This window comes from Amphiura filiformis, unplaced genomic scaffold (genome assembly GCF_039555335.1).
Source record: "Amphiura filiformis unplaced genomic scaffold, Afil_fr2py scaffold_62, whole genome shotgun sequence".
NCBI classification, from domain to species: domain Eukaryota; kingdom Metazoa; phylum Echinodermata; class Ophiuroidea; order Amphilepidida; family Amphiuridae; genus Amphiura; species Amphiura filiformis.
Window position 1 is genome coordinate 304,515 of NW_027305526.1, and position 15,609 is coordinate 320,123.

At 37.1% G+C, this 15,609-nt stretch overlaps 1 long non-coding RNA gene across 1 annotated transcript; it reads right to left on the reverse strand.

The window, feature by feature from the left end:
• Positions 1–4,150: 4,150 nt before the first annotated feature.
• Positions 4,151–10,166, reverse strand: LOC140144530 (uncharacterized). The gene is made up of 3 exons (XR_011857898.1): positions 9,662–10,166; positions 6,766–6,895; positions 4,151–5,304 (listed from the first exon to the last, which is right to left on the reverse strand). It is a non-coding gene; the product is annotated as an uncharacterized lncRNA (long non-coding RNA).
• Between the last annotated feature and the right edge of the window lie 5,443 nt (positions 10,167–15,609).

Sequence of the window (15,609 nt, forward strand, 5' to 3'; positions counted from 1 at the left end):
ACCAAATGATCTTTCTGACTCGTCTCATGCTAAGTCTTGTGATTTCCTTCTTTTTTGTATTATTTCATTAGGGTTAAAATGCTATCATCAGTAGATAGGCCTAAGAAAATATAATTATTCAACCTTTCTCAATTTCATTGTATTTTACAAATAAATAGGCCTACTATCTTGAGTAGATAGCGGAAAAATAACAAGCAAACAAATAACAAAAACAATAAAACAAACTTAACTAACAGACATTTTCTTAATTTTTTCTGTCGTTTTTTAGGCCCGCAATGCTATCTTCAGAAGATAGCCGTTTTTTTTTTGTTTTTTTTTTTTGTATTATATCATCAGGTTTAAAAATGCTATCATCAGTAGATATGCCTAACAAAATATAATTATTCAAACTTTCTCAATTTCTTTGTATTTTACAAATAAATACTATCTTGAGTAGATAGCGGAAAAATAACAAGCAAACAAATAACAACAAACATCAAAACAAACTTTCCTAACAGACGTTTTCTTAATATTTTCTGTCGTTTTTTTAGGCCCGCAATGCTATCTTCAGAAGATAGCCGTTTTTGTTTTTGTTTTTTTTGTATTATTTCATTAGGCTTAAAAATGCTATCATCAGTAGATATGCCTAACAAAATATAATTATTCAAACTTTCTCAATGTCTTTGTATTTTACAAATAAATACTATCTTGAGTAGATAGCGGAAAAATAACAAGCAAACAAATAACAACAAACATCAAAACAAACTTTCCTAACAGACGTTTTCTTAATATTTTCTGTCGTTTTTTTAGGCCCGCAATGCTATTTTCAGAAGATATCCCTTTTTTTGTTTTTGTTTTTTTGTGTATTATTTCATTAGGCTTAAAAATGCTATCATCAGTAGATATGCCTAACAAAATATAATTATTCAACCTTTCTCAATTTCTTTTTATTTTACAAATAAATACTATCTTGAGTAGGGGCCTAGATAGCGGAAAACTAACAAGCAAACAAATAACAAAAAACATCAAAACAAACTTTCCTAACAAACGATTTCTTAATATTTTCTGTCGTTTTATTAGGCCCGCAATGCTATCTTCAGAAGATAGCCGTTTGCGAGCGCGTTGCGAGAAAATGATGCAGATCGTAAGTGGGCTCACGCGTACGCGTGTTCACAGAAGATGATGGATGTCGCAACGGGTGATTTGCAAATTGCACCGTAAAAGGATAAAAAACAAACAAACAGACAGACAAACATACATGAAATATAAAAGAATATACCAAATGATCTTTCTGACTCGTCTCATGCTAAGTCTTGTGATTTCCTTCTTTTTTGTATTATTTCATTAGGTTTAAAACGCTATCATCAGTAGGCCTAGATAGGCCTAAGAAATATAATTATTCAACCTTTCTCAATTTCTTTGTATTTTACAAATAAATACTATCTTGAGTAGATAGCGGAAAACTAACAAGCAAACAAATAACAAAAAACATCAAAACAAACTTTCCTAACAGACGTTTTCTTAATATTTTCTGTCGTTTTATTAGGCCCGCAATGCTATCTTCAGAAGATAGCCGTTTGCGAGCGCGTTGCGAGAAAATGATGCAGAGCGTAAATGATGCAGATCGTAAGTGGTAGCCTGAATCCTTCTGGCCTCTAATGGCGGCGCCTTTTTTTACCCACAATCCTTCACGTTGCCTTATTCGAGGCCTGAATTCTTTTGGTGTAAAAAAGAGGAGCGGTTCAAGACGGAATTCCGTCTTGAAATAATGAATAATTAATTAGCTGGAGCCTGGAGGGTCATGCGCAGTAGGTCAACACAGGGTTTTAGTCTCCTCCTCCGCCGGTAATAATTGAGTGAGTAGGATCAAACCGGCAGGGAGGAGACTATCATGACGAATTTGCTGTCTACCGTAGATAGCCGAATTACAAGTAATTTTCATAGGCCTATGTATAAAATAAAATAAAAGAACCCAAAATGCCCGTATCGTGGGGATATATTGTTTATGATTATATAAATTATTATATAATAAATATGCTCTTGAAATAAATATAAATATGGCATGATTTTCTAAATATTAGGCAATCATCATGAGAAATTAAAATATGCCCCTGGGCTGAATAGCTCTCATTTTCTTCGGAAGTGGGAGGGTCCCACATTTTCCAAAAGTCGGCGTCAATAAAATTGCGACCCCTTCCCTATTTCGGCAACAAATATTTTATGACCCCCATAAACAGGCTCAAAATTGTATTAAAATCAGTCTTTTAAAATAAAATAAATACACTATCTGTGGTCAACTTGTGACTCCCTACATTTTGGGCATCAACAATTTTATGACCCCCCCCCCCCTATTTTTCTCCCAAAAAAATTATGACCCCCCCATATATGTGGGACCCCCACGTCCGAAGAAATTGATAGCCCCTGAATGACTGCACTAACCATTTTGATATGTCCAGTGGGAGGGGGGGGCAGGATTTTTGGAGGGAGGGGCATAAAAATGAGGGGGGGGGGGTCAAAGATGAAAAACATTTGCCTAAAATTTTCTCAGTATAGTCAGTAGCCAAAATGTTTGAAATTCAGTCTCCAAATTTTGTTCAAGAAAACAAATTAAGACAATTCAGTTGCGTTAAATTTGGCCAAAATATTGGGTAGGCCTATATCCAAATTTCTTTTAAAAAATGGTTTTGATTGGTCAAATTCTCTGCAGCACCCCCACAAATGGCCATTTTCCCCTCATCAGAACAAAACATTTTCCCCCTAGCAATTTTACAAATTTGTAGGTTTTTTCATGTTCCATAAAAAAAACCTCAACCATTAATTTATTGATCAGTCCTTACACCAGAAAACAAACACATAGATACATGTAAATTTGTATTATTATTCATTGTCATTTTATTTTTCTAAGACATGACTAACATAGTGCAAAAACACATCGAATAGTCCAACATGCAGTCAGTGTATGATTCAAACAAAAATACATGATTAAACAAGTCTTACATTTTTATAATAAAAACATTATTTAAAATTAGAACATTTTACTGGCAGTGTCAAAACTGTATTATTTTGAATAGGCATACTTAACATTAAACTTTTTTTTTTAAAGGAATATCAACATTGAATAATAGGCAGGGACAGGCGATTTGCGCGGAAAAAATGTGCAAAATCATGTATCCCTGCCCATAGGAAAAAAATAGCCAATTGCGCGGAAAAAAGTTCCGCGCAAATCGCCTGTCCCTGATAATAGGCCATGCCATTTAATAGTTTGTCTCAAAGAATAGTTTGTCCTTACAAGAATCATAATAAAGCAGCCAGCTTATAAATTACATTGTGGTACAATGTAGGTAGTCAAACAGGAATAGCAACATTCAAAGCATTGTACAATGTAGGCTACACTTCACATTCTTAAAATTCAGCGGAGGTAGAATAGCCTATTCATAAAAATTTTAAGAAATATAAATTCCAAACAAAATATATATGATCTTTCAGCCCCAATATTTCACAGGGACAATGAGAAAAATATGAACTTAGGGGTTGTGCAATAATTATGAGCCCTGGGGAGGGTAAAATTGGGAGAGGGGGGGCAAGAATTTTTGGTGAGCCGAAAGCTGGGGGCAAGCACTTTTGCCAAGCCAAGAGGGGGGGGGGGCCAAGCGATTTTTGGCACACATTCAACGGTCTAAAAAGGCTTAGGAACACAGTACGAAAACGCTTAAATAGGTAATTTTTTTTAACCATTTAAAGTTTGCAAATTGGGATCCCAAAAAGCGAGAGGGGGGCAAGCGATTTTTGGTGAGCCGTTTGGAAATTTTACCCGGGGGGGGGGGCTCATAATTATTGCACAGCCCCTTACATGTACACTGATACCAAAATCTCCATTTTGATGGAGAAAAGTGGAGATGAGGCTGTTGAGTTAAACATTCTCCTTTATTTCTCAGGACTAGAGGAGCAGATGAGAATTTTAAAACAATTTAAACCATTTTAATTTTACAAAGATGAAAAGCATTGGTTTGAACACCCTATAGGGCCTACTTTGATATAAAATTGGATCAATTGAGCCCATATTTATTGAAATGAAGCTACGAGTTTTCAAATATTGGACCGAGACGTGAGTCGAGTCCAATATTTTAAAACTCATAGCGAGACCAATAAGAATTGGGCGTATTGCATCCAATTTTATCATTATTATGTTTTAGATCCAATATTTTCACACACTTGGATTCATCAAAACATAATATTGACTGGCATTGATCCCCAATTTTATTTAGTTAAAACCCTATATTATTGAAAAGTGCATTCTTAATTTCCAAATTTTGATTTCATTTTCACTATCTACAATTACGCCAAAAAAATTGTTAGCTTGTCCATAGATCACTTTCAGAAGTTGGGTCAGTGGGACTCGGAAGTTTTTTTTTTAAAAGTACATGTACCGTATTCATCCGAGTATTAGTACCATGTTATGAGTAAACCCCCAATTGGGATTTTACTTTGGATTTGTAGTGTCCCTGGACCTAGAGCTGAATGCTGGGATCATTCATGGTTGACTTTGTAAAAAACAATAATAATAATAATAACATGATTTCAAAATGCATTGGATTTGTATCAATTTTGAAACCAAAAATAGACCATGACATCATTGACATGAATACAAATTATAACTTTACTTCTTTACATATTTAAGACACAAAACGCTATTTTTTAAAGTCAACCATGAATGATTCTAGCATTTGGCTCTAGGTCCAGGGACACTCCAATCCGGAAAAATTTTATTTTTATTTTGTAAAAATTAAAATTAAATTTTCAAAAAAAGAAAGAAAAAGTTCGCCCAGTCGGTCGGATGAGACGGTTGATCGGACGAGGACAAGCAAACAACTTTTTTGCCTAATATGAACACTATTAATGAAATTGCCCAACACTGCTGATTTACCAATAACATTGCCCAGTCCACAGGTACATACACATAGTACTGTACATGCATGACCAACAACACTTCCATCTCTGCTAGAGCTGTAACAGAGTTATAGTCTGAATAGGCACATACATAGTTTATCAAGGTATGGGTGTGGAGTATTTGTAAACTTGATCAGGGTAAGGGTGTGGGCGTGTGGCCCAGGGTGCGATTGTGGTCAGTATTTCAAAATTATATGAGTTCCACTGTGGTAAAGTCCGGTGGTGGTTTTTTTTCTTTGTTGAAGGTGTATGTGGATTTGCCATGGTCGACGGGTGCCTTTTCAGCGAATATGGTACATATCTCATTCTCTTCTCTTGCTTTAGCTTCTTGCTGCAGGTGGTTCCTTTCAGTTCCAGCAGTACAGGTTCAAATTTCATCTGTAAAAAAAATCAATGAAAAATATTTTTAATTTAATACATTTTTCTTACCAAGATTAAATTGAACAATTAATCTACCGAGCCCACAAAGTGGCATGGAAAGAAAACATATCTTGGGCCCGATTTAGTAGCTTGGGCCCCAGACTTAGTAGTTCAGGCCCCAACTTATTAACTTGGGCATGAGATAGTAACTTGCCCTCGCTTTAGTAGCTCGGACCCCGACTTACTAAGTTGGGGCCTTGAGAGTTACTACGTCAGGGCACAAATTACTAAGTTGGGCCCTAAATTATTATTTCAGGGCCCTAAGTTTCTATCTTCAGGCCCCAAATTACTAAGTCAGGGCCCTGTGTTACTAAGCTGGGGCCTATTAGTTAGGGCCCTGAATCTCCTGAGATTATTTTTTTTTTTTTTTTCACTTCTGGAGCTCCATAACAACCTGGAATATTGCAATGCTAAAATGATTCCATGAAATTTGAATGCTCTCATTTGATTTTGATTTTGAATTATGCATACATATTAAGCCAGGGATTTTCGGGCGGGCTCATGGGTATCCACCAATTAAGTTACCCGGGCAGAATACCCTGCCGGGTGCCCGAAATTCCCCCAAAAAAAAGATTTTTTCCCGGTTTTGTAGTGTCCCAGGACCTAGACCTAAATGCTAGGATCATTCATGGTTGACCTAAAAAAAAATTGCATGATTGTTTGTTTTTAATATAAAAATTGATAATTTGTATTCATGTCATACTCGATTAATGATATCAAAATGCATTCAAATTCAATAAACATCATGCAATTTTATTTTAGGTCAACCATGAATGATCCTAGGCCTAGGTCCAGGGACACTACAAAACCGAAAAATTAAATAACTTAAAAAAAAATAAAAATTGGATTTTTTCTTTGTTGCAATTTCGGGTACCCGGTTACCAGAAAAAAAAATGCACTGGGTACCCGCCGCTATCCGGGCACAAAATTACCTGAAATGTTGAAATTCAGTAACCAATGTTCATTCTATGTGATCCAATTATGCATAATGCACGTATTTGTAAACGCTTTCAGCAAACACTGTTGCCTTTGTCAGGAATGACATTTGATTGAATTATAATAAGAATAATTTGGTATATAATTTTACAGAGAGTAAGTGCAATTCAGCTGCAAGTAGGGGCGACTTGGCCTAGAGGATGAGTATTCTGGTCCTTCGATACCAGGGGTCAAAATTCATGGGGGGAAAAGGCAATTCTCCCCCAATTCTCCCAAAATAGCCCCATGGAAAAAAAATTGTCAATGGCAAAATACACACATGAGGGCTATTTTGATTGGAATCTGTCCCGAATCTGTCAAAATAGCTATTCAAAAAAAGTATTTTGAGGCCTGCCCGAACATACATTCATTTGCCTTAGACCTTACGGCATAATCCTTCATATAAAAACAATAAAAATTTATTAAACTCATTGTATGCATTACCAGATTTTTGATGATTCACAGACACAGTTGAGTTCTCCATACACCATGATTTGAAGTCACAATGAACATCTCCAGAATGCAGTTGCTGTAACTATCCAGTTCACTTCAAGTTGACATCACTGATTACAACCTAGTTGTGAAAATTCAAAAATTAGATTTTAAAATTGAGCAACCTTTAATAAGAAAATTTCCTCCCTGTTTCAGGGTCAGAATTTTTCGCAAAAGATTCTCAGTAAACAGATTTGCGTGAATCAAAGTTGATTCTTACAAACGCTTGTAGTTTACACAGAAGATGATTTGCTGGAATCAAATGATTCCCGCAAATTTATTCTGCAAGAATCAATATTGATTCGCGCACTGTTCGGTTTTTATTTGGCGGAAATTATTCGGCTTTTGTTACTGCGCGCATCAAAGTCCTTCTCACGATTGCGTAAATTCAAACGTGCACCAGGGCTGTCAACTCTCACGCACTGGCTGGGAGTCTCACACATTTGGTCATTCTCACGGTCTCACACCAAGGTTGTATAAACTATATTAAACCATTGCCGTGACGTCACTCTATTCAATTTACTGTTGATTATTATCTACGAATCCACACTTTTCTGAACAAATCAACGGTTAAGTGTGGATTCGTAAGTACGAATCCACCGAATCTACCGGGGATTGAACCCGGGTCGCACACGTGAGAGGTGTCAATGCTGACCACCACACTATTGCTACCTTGTCGATGATTCACGTAACAATGCTTAGTTAAGCCTGCCATTGACGTATCGTAGTAAAATCATGGCATATTTTGTTTTTTGAACACAAATCATGAAAGGTTTGTCTTTACCATGTTTATTACACTGAATTTGGCAGTGAATGCTTTATTGAATTCACCAATTAATTTAATTTACCAAAAAAAAAAAAAAAAAAAAAAACCCACGGAATCGAACCCGCAACATGATAAAAGAATACATTTACATAGGTCTAACACAGACAATCTAAACATCCAGCGCCTTAGCCCGTTAGACCACGGAGGAATTCGATGAATCAACAAGTGGTTTTAAAGGTGTTAAAATAACAAGTGAGGTAATATAAATCGATTCAATGCCGCATTAGTGCATGTTCTTAATATACAAATATAATGCTGGAAGTGAATGAAATATTTTAAATGAAGAGTAAATATTATTAGAAGTGCTTTTAAAAAGTAAATTACAAACATATACAATGAATACAATAAATATATATATATATACAATGAATATGCCTAAATGTAAAAAATGCATAAAAGAAATAATAATAATTTTCAATAGATAAATAATAGATCAATAAATAAATATATGAATAAAAGCTTATTATGAAAAGATGAATAAATAAATAGTTAAATAAATATATAGATAAATGAATAAAAAAGAATGAAAGAAAGAAAGAAAGAAAGAGAAGGAAAGAAAGAAAGAAAGAAAGAAAGAAAGAAAGAAAGAAAGAAAGAAAGAAAGAAAGAAAGAAAGAAAGAAAGAAAGAAAGAAAGAAGGAAAGAAAGAGAAAAAGAAAGAAAGAAAAAAGAAAGAAAGAAAGAAAAAATAAGTAATAAAAAATGTATCCACTCTCTGGGCCTAGTCATGCAATAAATATTCATTCATGCAATAAATGAAATAATAATAATAATTTCAAATAAATAAATAATAGATCAATAAATAAATAAATGAATAAAAGAATATATGAAAAGATGAATAAATAAATAATTAAATAAATGAGAAAAATGAATATAAAAAGAAAAAAGAAAGAAAGAAAAAAATAAATTTAAAAAAAAAAAAAAATAAAAAAAAAAAAAAAAAAAAAAAAAAAATAAATAAATAAATAATTTACAAAATGTATCCAATCTCTGGGCCTATTTATATTTGGGGCAATGGTTTAAGTCAGAGAATACACTCGAAAGTATTGATTCAGAGATCCCAATCCACTCGCTATCGCTCGTGGATTCGGATCTACGAATCAATACTTTCTCGTGTATTCTCCTTAACATATCTCACACCTAGTAAATCTCACGCAAAATCTCTGTAAAATGAGTAAAATCTCATGCATCGTTAAAATAATTTGATGTCCATACCCCCCCAATCACACACACAATTTTCAAGCGGCGTGGCTTACATAGCCATGGGTCAAAATGAACAGTGTATTTGCAAAAAATAATTCCGCCCCGGTATGGAAGTGTCTCACGCCTACAGTCTGTCCACATAGAAGTACAAACCAAATTTGTGGGATCGGGGGCCGATTAGTACAAGGAACTTATACGATGTCCTCATTCACAAACTGAGCGGTCCGAATTTTGAGCCATACAAGTTTACGTGGTGAACTAGGGGCCGATGCTTTGCGTCACACGCGAACGCGACGCGTAAAGAGCGTGGTGCACTCCGCAAATACAAATCGCGCAGCAGTTGGTGCACCAAAGAAGCATTGCACTGAAATAATTATTCTCATAGGCCTACCTCCAGTTTCCGAGGTCTATTTACTTTGTACTTCTAGTGGACAGACTGTAGCAATTCCAAGTTGACAGCCCTGGCGTGCACCGATCATTACGTAATGCACAACTAGCGTAAACATTGCGCCCAGCCGGCCGCGTACAAGCCATTCTTCTATATCATTACACGGCGTTATTTTTTCCGCCTTATATAAACCGAACAAACTTTAATTAATATATTTATTTTATTATTGCACCGTGGTAGGCCTAGACTGGAGTCTAGCCTAGCATGCATAGCCTCCGAATACTATCAATCATGCTATCGTTTTGCTTTGAAATTCAGTCAATCATGAGTCTTGACACTGTTCTTACCCCGTAAAAGATATGGCCTGTACACAATGAAGTAATCATGCACATCCTATGTATGTTTCAATGACACTTGAATACCATGCTTACCGTATTAAAATCCGAGGCAGTCGGTACTGTAGTTTGTACGGTGTGAATGCATGTCATCACTGTGGTGAGTGGTGACGATCTTTCCTCCTCAAAATCAAGGCAACTATTATGACTTGACGGCTGCAAATGGTCTCAGTGTGTTGCAAATATAAAAGTGTTTCCCATGAATACTTTCAAAGACATATACATCATCGCAAAGTTCATTAAAAAGTGAAAATTTGAGAAATATGTAATGGCGATAACAACGGTAACTCAAAATTGACGGCAAAGAAGGTTTAAAACGGGGGATCCGATCCGCTTATGAAAAAATGAAGACGCGTACGCGACGAGTGGATTTTAGCTGAATTTGTAGCTAGTTGTTAATTTGTTTGTTCGCTACATACAGGGAACTTAAAAATAAACTGCCGAGTACTGGTTAAGCGTCAGATCAGGGCTCTGAAGTGTTTATCAGGTTTATGATTCCGCGTCTACGCGCGCAATGACGTAATAAAAATCTACTAAATATTCATATTTCACTGCTCCTGTTTTAGAACGTTGTTTGCTCAATACAGCACAGTGGAGCGGCCGTGCGTGAGTATTCGAGGACTGGAGGATCGAGTCTACGTAAGTGGGCTCACGCGTACGCGTGTTCACAGAAGATGATGGATGTTGCAACGGTTGATTTGCAAATTGCACCGTAAAAGGATAAAAACAAACAAACAGACAAACATACATGAAATATAAAAGAATATACCAAATGATCTTTCTGACTCGTCTCATGCTAAGTCTTGTGATTTCCTTCTTTTTTGTATTATTTCATTAGGGTTAAAATGCTATCATCAGTAGATAGGCCTAAGAAAATATAATTATTCAACCTTTCTCAATTTCATTGTATTTTACAAATAAATAGGCCTACTATCTTGAGTAGATAGCGGAAAAATAACAAGCAAACAAATAACAAAAAACATCAAAACAAACTTTCCTAACAGACGTTTTCTTAATATGTTCTGTCGTTTATTTAGGCCCGCAATGCTATCTTCAGAAGATAGCCGTAGCCGTTTTTGTGTGTGTATCATTTCATTAGGTTTAAAAATGCTATCATCAGTAGATAGGACTAACAAAATATAATTATTCAACCTTTCTCAATTTCTTTGTATTTTACAAATAAATACTATCTTGAGTAGATAGCGGAAAACTAACAAGCAAACAAATAACAAAAAACATCAAAACAAACTTTCCTAACAAACGTTTTCTTAATATTTTCTGTCGTTTTATTAGGCCCGCAATGCTATCTTCAGAAGATAGCCGTTTGCGAGCGCGTTGCGAGAAAATGATGCAGATCATAATATGCAGATCGTAAGTGGGCTCACGCGGTAAAAATAGAGTAAACAGGCAGATGCGGAAAGTGATGAATAGGGGGCCTATGTAATGTCGCTTTAAACTTTCTGATCGGGACTGGTGTATTAGAAAGAAAAAATTCGCCGCTACATGATGAAGTAAAAATTTAGAGAAATAAATGTAAAACGTTACTTCTAGAGTAGAAAGATGCAATGACTCGGGATGAGATTCTAAATGCTATCTTCAGTATAGACTTGATCCACCAGTCCTTCAACTGCTTACGCACGGTCATCGGGTTGTGCTTGCAGGTACGGCCATTTTATTCCGCCATTTTGAATTGTTTCGAGGTCGGGGCCAAGGGACTCAGGCTATCTTCAGTAGGCCTAGATAGGCCCAACAGCTATTTTTTTATAAAAAAAACAAAAAAGGGGGAGGGTGGGGGGAGAGGAAGAGCTAAAAATAGATTTTTAAAAATAATTTTAAATCTGTAGGCCTAATATTTAATTTTAAATCTAGGCCTAATACTTGATTGGTTCCTGATCACAATCCTTTAGGATTTATTTTAAACCAAACCTTGAAATTTAGAGTGTACATTTTTTCTTATAATCGCTTTAAATTTAGAGAAAATGATGTAAAACGTTACTTCCAGAGTAGAAAGATGCAATGAATCAGGGTGAGATTATAAATGCTATCTTCAATAGATAGGCCTTTTGCGAAACAAAATTCTAAAACGCGCACGGCTACTCTGCGTGATTTAAAAAAATCGCCATTTGGCGCTCCGGTATTAAAAAAAAGGAGGGAATTAAAAAGGGGGAATTATTTGTAAAAAGGTGGGGGGTAAGTAAAAATCGGGGAATTAATAATAAAAGGGGAATTTGGCGGAGATCAGACACCGTACGAAATACTCCTTTAACCCTATCTGATATGTGGTAGGCCTATCTTCAGTAGATATCGGTAGCTATATGATTCCTGTCAGCTAAACAATTTGCCACCATTTTTGTCAAATATCGGAGCAAGTTGAAATTTGTTCCCCTGTACAAACAAAATGTGTGACCTTTGAATGATTACACCTGTAGGCCTAGGCCTACTACGGTATCACAAATTTTGAGTCATAGCCTATAATGTTTAGGCATAGGCCTACATGGTGAACTAACACATTCCCGGGATGCGATTATTTTTTTCGTACAATGCATAGGTATATTTTGTAACGTAGGCCTATGTGGTAAAATCAGTTGATTTGTTTTAGAAAATCTAATTTTTTAGTGAGTTTTGCTTTAGGCCTATTCCGTGTTTGATTATGAAAAACGTAAAAAATTTACCAATAATTTTACGAAAACAATAATCGAGTGATTTGGTGCTGTGCGCCCTGAATCTGATATCATATCGAAGTGATTTTGTGAACACGACAATAAATTATTTTGTAAATTTTTATTTTTCGAAATCAAATTCATTGAATTCACGAATAACATTGATCATTGGTCCATTAATTTACAAATTGCAGCAAGTAATACAAATTGGAGCCTACAGCGCAGATAGTAGGCCTACTCAGATTCAAGACACAGGTCAGTCAGTGTCTAGACTGGGGTCACGTTATTCAGGTAAGCTTACACCGGTAACAGTGAGGAGTAAGATAAGACAGAGCGCGTACCATCAGTCAAAGTACTTTTGTACGAAACGTCAGTGAATTATTTTATATTAAATACATCGTTGAACAACACCTTTTTGTTCAGTTTCTTTACAATCAGTCAAAGTCTCCGCCTCATCCGATAATGAGGGCCGATTGTTCCATGAAATGCGACAGGCGAGACTGCTACGCAATTACCGCGTATTTTCATGGTCTATCGCGTAATCGCGAAAAGCACGCAACGCCTATCGCGTATACGCTGAAGGCACGCAACGCTGGCGTGATTGTTAGACACGCCACCGTCGAACAATCGGCCCTCATGAATATGCGAGAACTGGTCATGCTGGTAGCATACAATACACAGGGACTTTGACTGATGGTACGCGCTCTGTCTTATCTTACTCCTCTGTGGCTTACACACATGCACCATCATGACCATGGCGCAGCATTAACATGTTACTGTACACTAAAGCCTCCAGGCTCCAGCATACTTTCCTGCCGCTTGCCGCTGCGGCAAGCGGCAGGGCGTTTCAACCAATAACAAGCCTTTATTGTGTCCGTTTGTTTGCAATGCGCGTGCGCCACGCCGCTCAGCGGCAAGCGGCAGGGTAGTATGAAACCAGCATAAGTCTTGTACAGTCATGACAGTCATGACAGATGATGACAGTGACAATCAATCCCGCAGTGTATGATCACGATGCCAGTGACGTGTGATATAGATTAGTTGCTGCATTCATTGAATACCGTGCTATGAATGAATAATTGCGTTTAACACTAATAGTTAGAGAATAAAACATGAAAGTGTTTAAGAATAAGACATAAACATATGATAAACACATATGTTTAATATTGGTCTACTATGAGCCTCCTGAGGCTGGGGAGCTAGCTAGGTTAGGCCATGATGCCTAGGACTACTTGACTTGAGCTAACTTGTTGGCAAGTATTCAGAATATAGCATAGGCCTATATGGGAGCAAGGTGGCCGAGCGGAATAGGCTCCGACTCATAAGAAGGTTGCGGGTTCGAGCCCCGCTACGTCAGCATGTTCATTTGTTGTGCATGTGTGTCCTTGAGTAGGCACTTTATCTCAATTACTCCTCAGCAAGTGCATTTATAAATGGGTACCAGCTCTACCGGCATTCTTAAATGCCGGGAAGATAAACAGACTCGCTGTGGAGGAGGTGTGGTGATACCCCCCACAGCAACATTTCATGTTAGAGTCTGGCCTACTCTTTTAACAAAAGAGAGATGGGCACTCCGTCCTGTAAAAAATGCAGGTTCCACTCCTTTACCATAATGGCCTATGCCCCAATCCAAATTCCTCAACCAATGACAATGCTAGTATCAATTTACTCAGAGTAGACGTATTATAAGCCCTTTCGCAAATTCAGATCATTGCAACTGCGCATGCTCAGACATCGTCACACAATCTTCCACGAGAGATAAACACGAGGAGGCTGCAGTGCATTTTCAATGGTGGCGAACTTTGCACTTCCTTCAAAAACATATTTCTGTAAAACATTTTTATTCATTCCTACATATGTTAATATTTCCTGTGAAATACAAATACTGTGAAGGAATGAAGACCGAACTGTCAGCTTAAATTCCAGTACAAAACATTTTTATGCAAACGCCAAAGTTCACCCCATTGAAAATGTACAGTAGCCTCATCATGTTTATCTCCAATTTTATCGGCAAATATTACCCATGATGCACCATGATCTGAATTTGCGAAAGGGCTTATAGCATCAGGTCCAAAAAAGTTACTTCAATAAATGTCTCATTTAAGACATACCATCACAATAATTGCTCATTAGGGTCAGGGGTTACCAGGGACTGTCGTTTGAGAGGAGTGAGAGCAATCACTCCTCTACAGCTCTTCTTAAGTTGCATTTGCAAGAGCGGTTTATAGCTCCTCTAGATAGCTCTAGATGACTCATTAAAATGGCCACAGGTGCAGACAGCTCTTCTTGAAGAGACCAGAAGAGTGCTGCATTCTACAGCTCTTTTCTAATTTTCAAAAGGCAGTCCCTGGGTTACTAACTAACCTTAACTGACTCTAACCCCCGTAACCCCTACATAGCATATCGTGATGGGCTGAACCCGCAGTGGCGTAGCCATGGGGGGGGGGGGAGCAAGGGGGCAGCTGCCCCCTGTGATATTTGTGTTTCTGACCAAATTTACATTATATTTTGCCATTTTAACCTATAGAGTGCCAATTTTTGCGCGCTTCGCGCAAATTTATTCACTTTCTGTACCATATTTCACCAGTTTAGCTTCAATATGGCAAAATATTCGCGAGCTTCCCGCGCATTTGTAACATTAACTGATTTTGTCGCCAAAAAGGTGCCCCCCCTCCCTTAACATTTTTCTTGCCTCCCCTCAGAAAAAGTGCTGGCTACGCCACTGATCTACCGTAACTTGGACCTGTATGCTATTTGCTAATTACGGTCTACTCTGGGTAAATTGTTTAATTCTTCTGTAGTGTATGCTGTATGCGCCAGACTCGGACGTACAAAAGTGATAAACGCTGTAGACGCTGATTGGCTGATTAACAGTCATGACAACAAGAAGACCTCAACTTCACCTTCTACGCAATCGATAAATCACCCAGATCACCACAAAAGAATTAAAAAATTTACTTGGCAGCCCTCGAATTAACCCATGGCACCCATGGCATTTTGCCGTGGGTGCCCAACCCCACTGCCATAATGCCCTCAAAATATGTCCTTTATCCAAGGCATTCACTTGCCGTGCCCTCTAATGAAGTTGCCGTCGGTGCCTCAGCCCTGCCCCTTCATTATAAAATAATCTATCTATGTTTGTGTGTGTTTTCTTCACTTTTGAGAAATTGCCTTGGTGCCCTTCTCAAATTTTCAACAGTTGCCATGATGCCCTCTTGAAATATTACAAACTGCTGTGCTACCTTGCCTTTTCAGCGAAAATCCAAGGCAATTATCAACTTGCCCTAAAAAAGTTGCCGTGCCCCTTCAGATCCTTAATTCGAG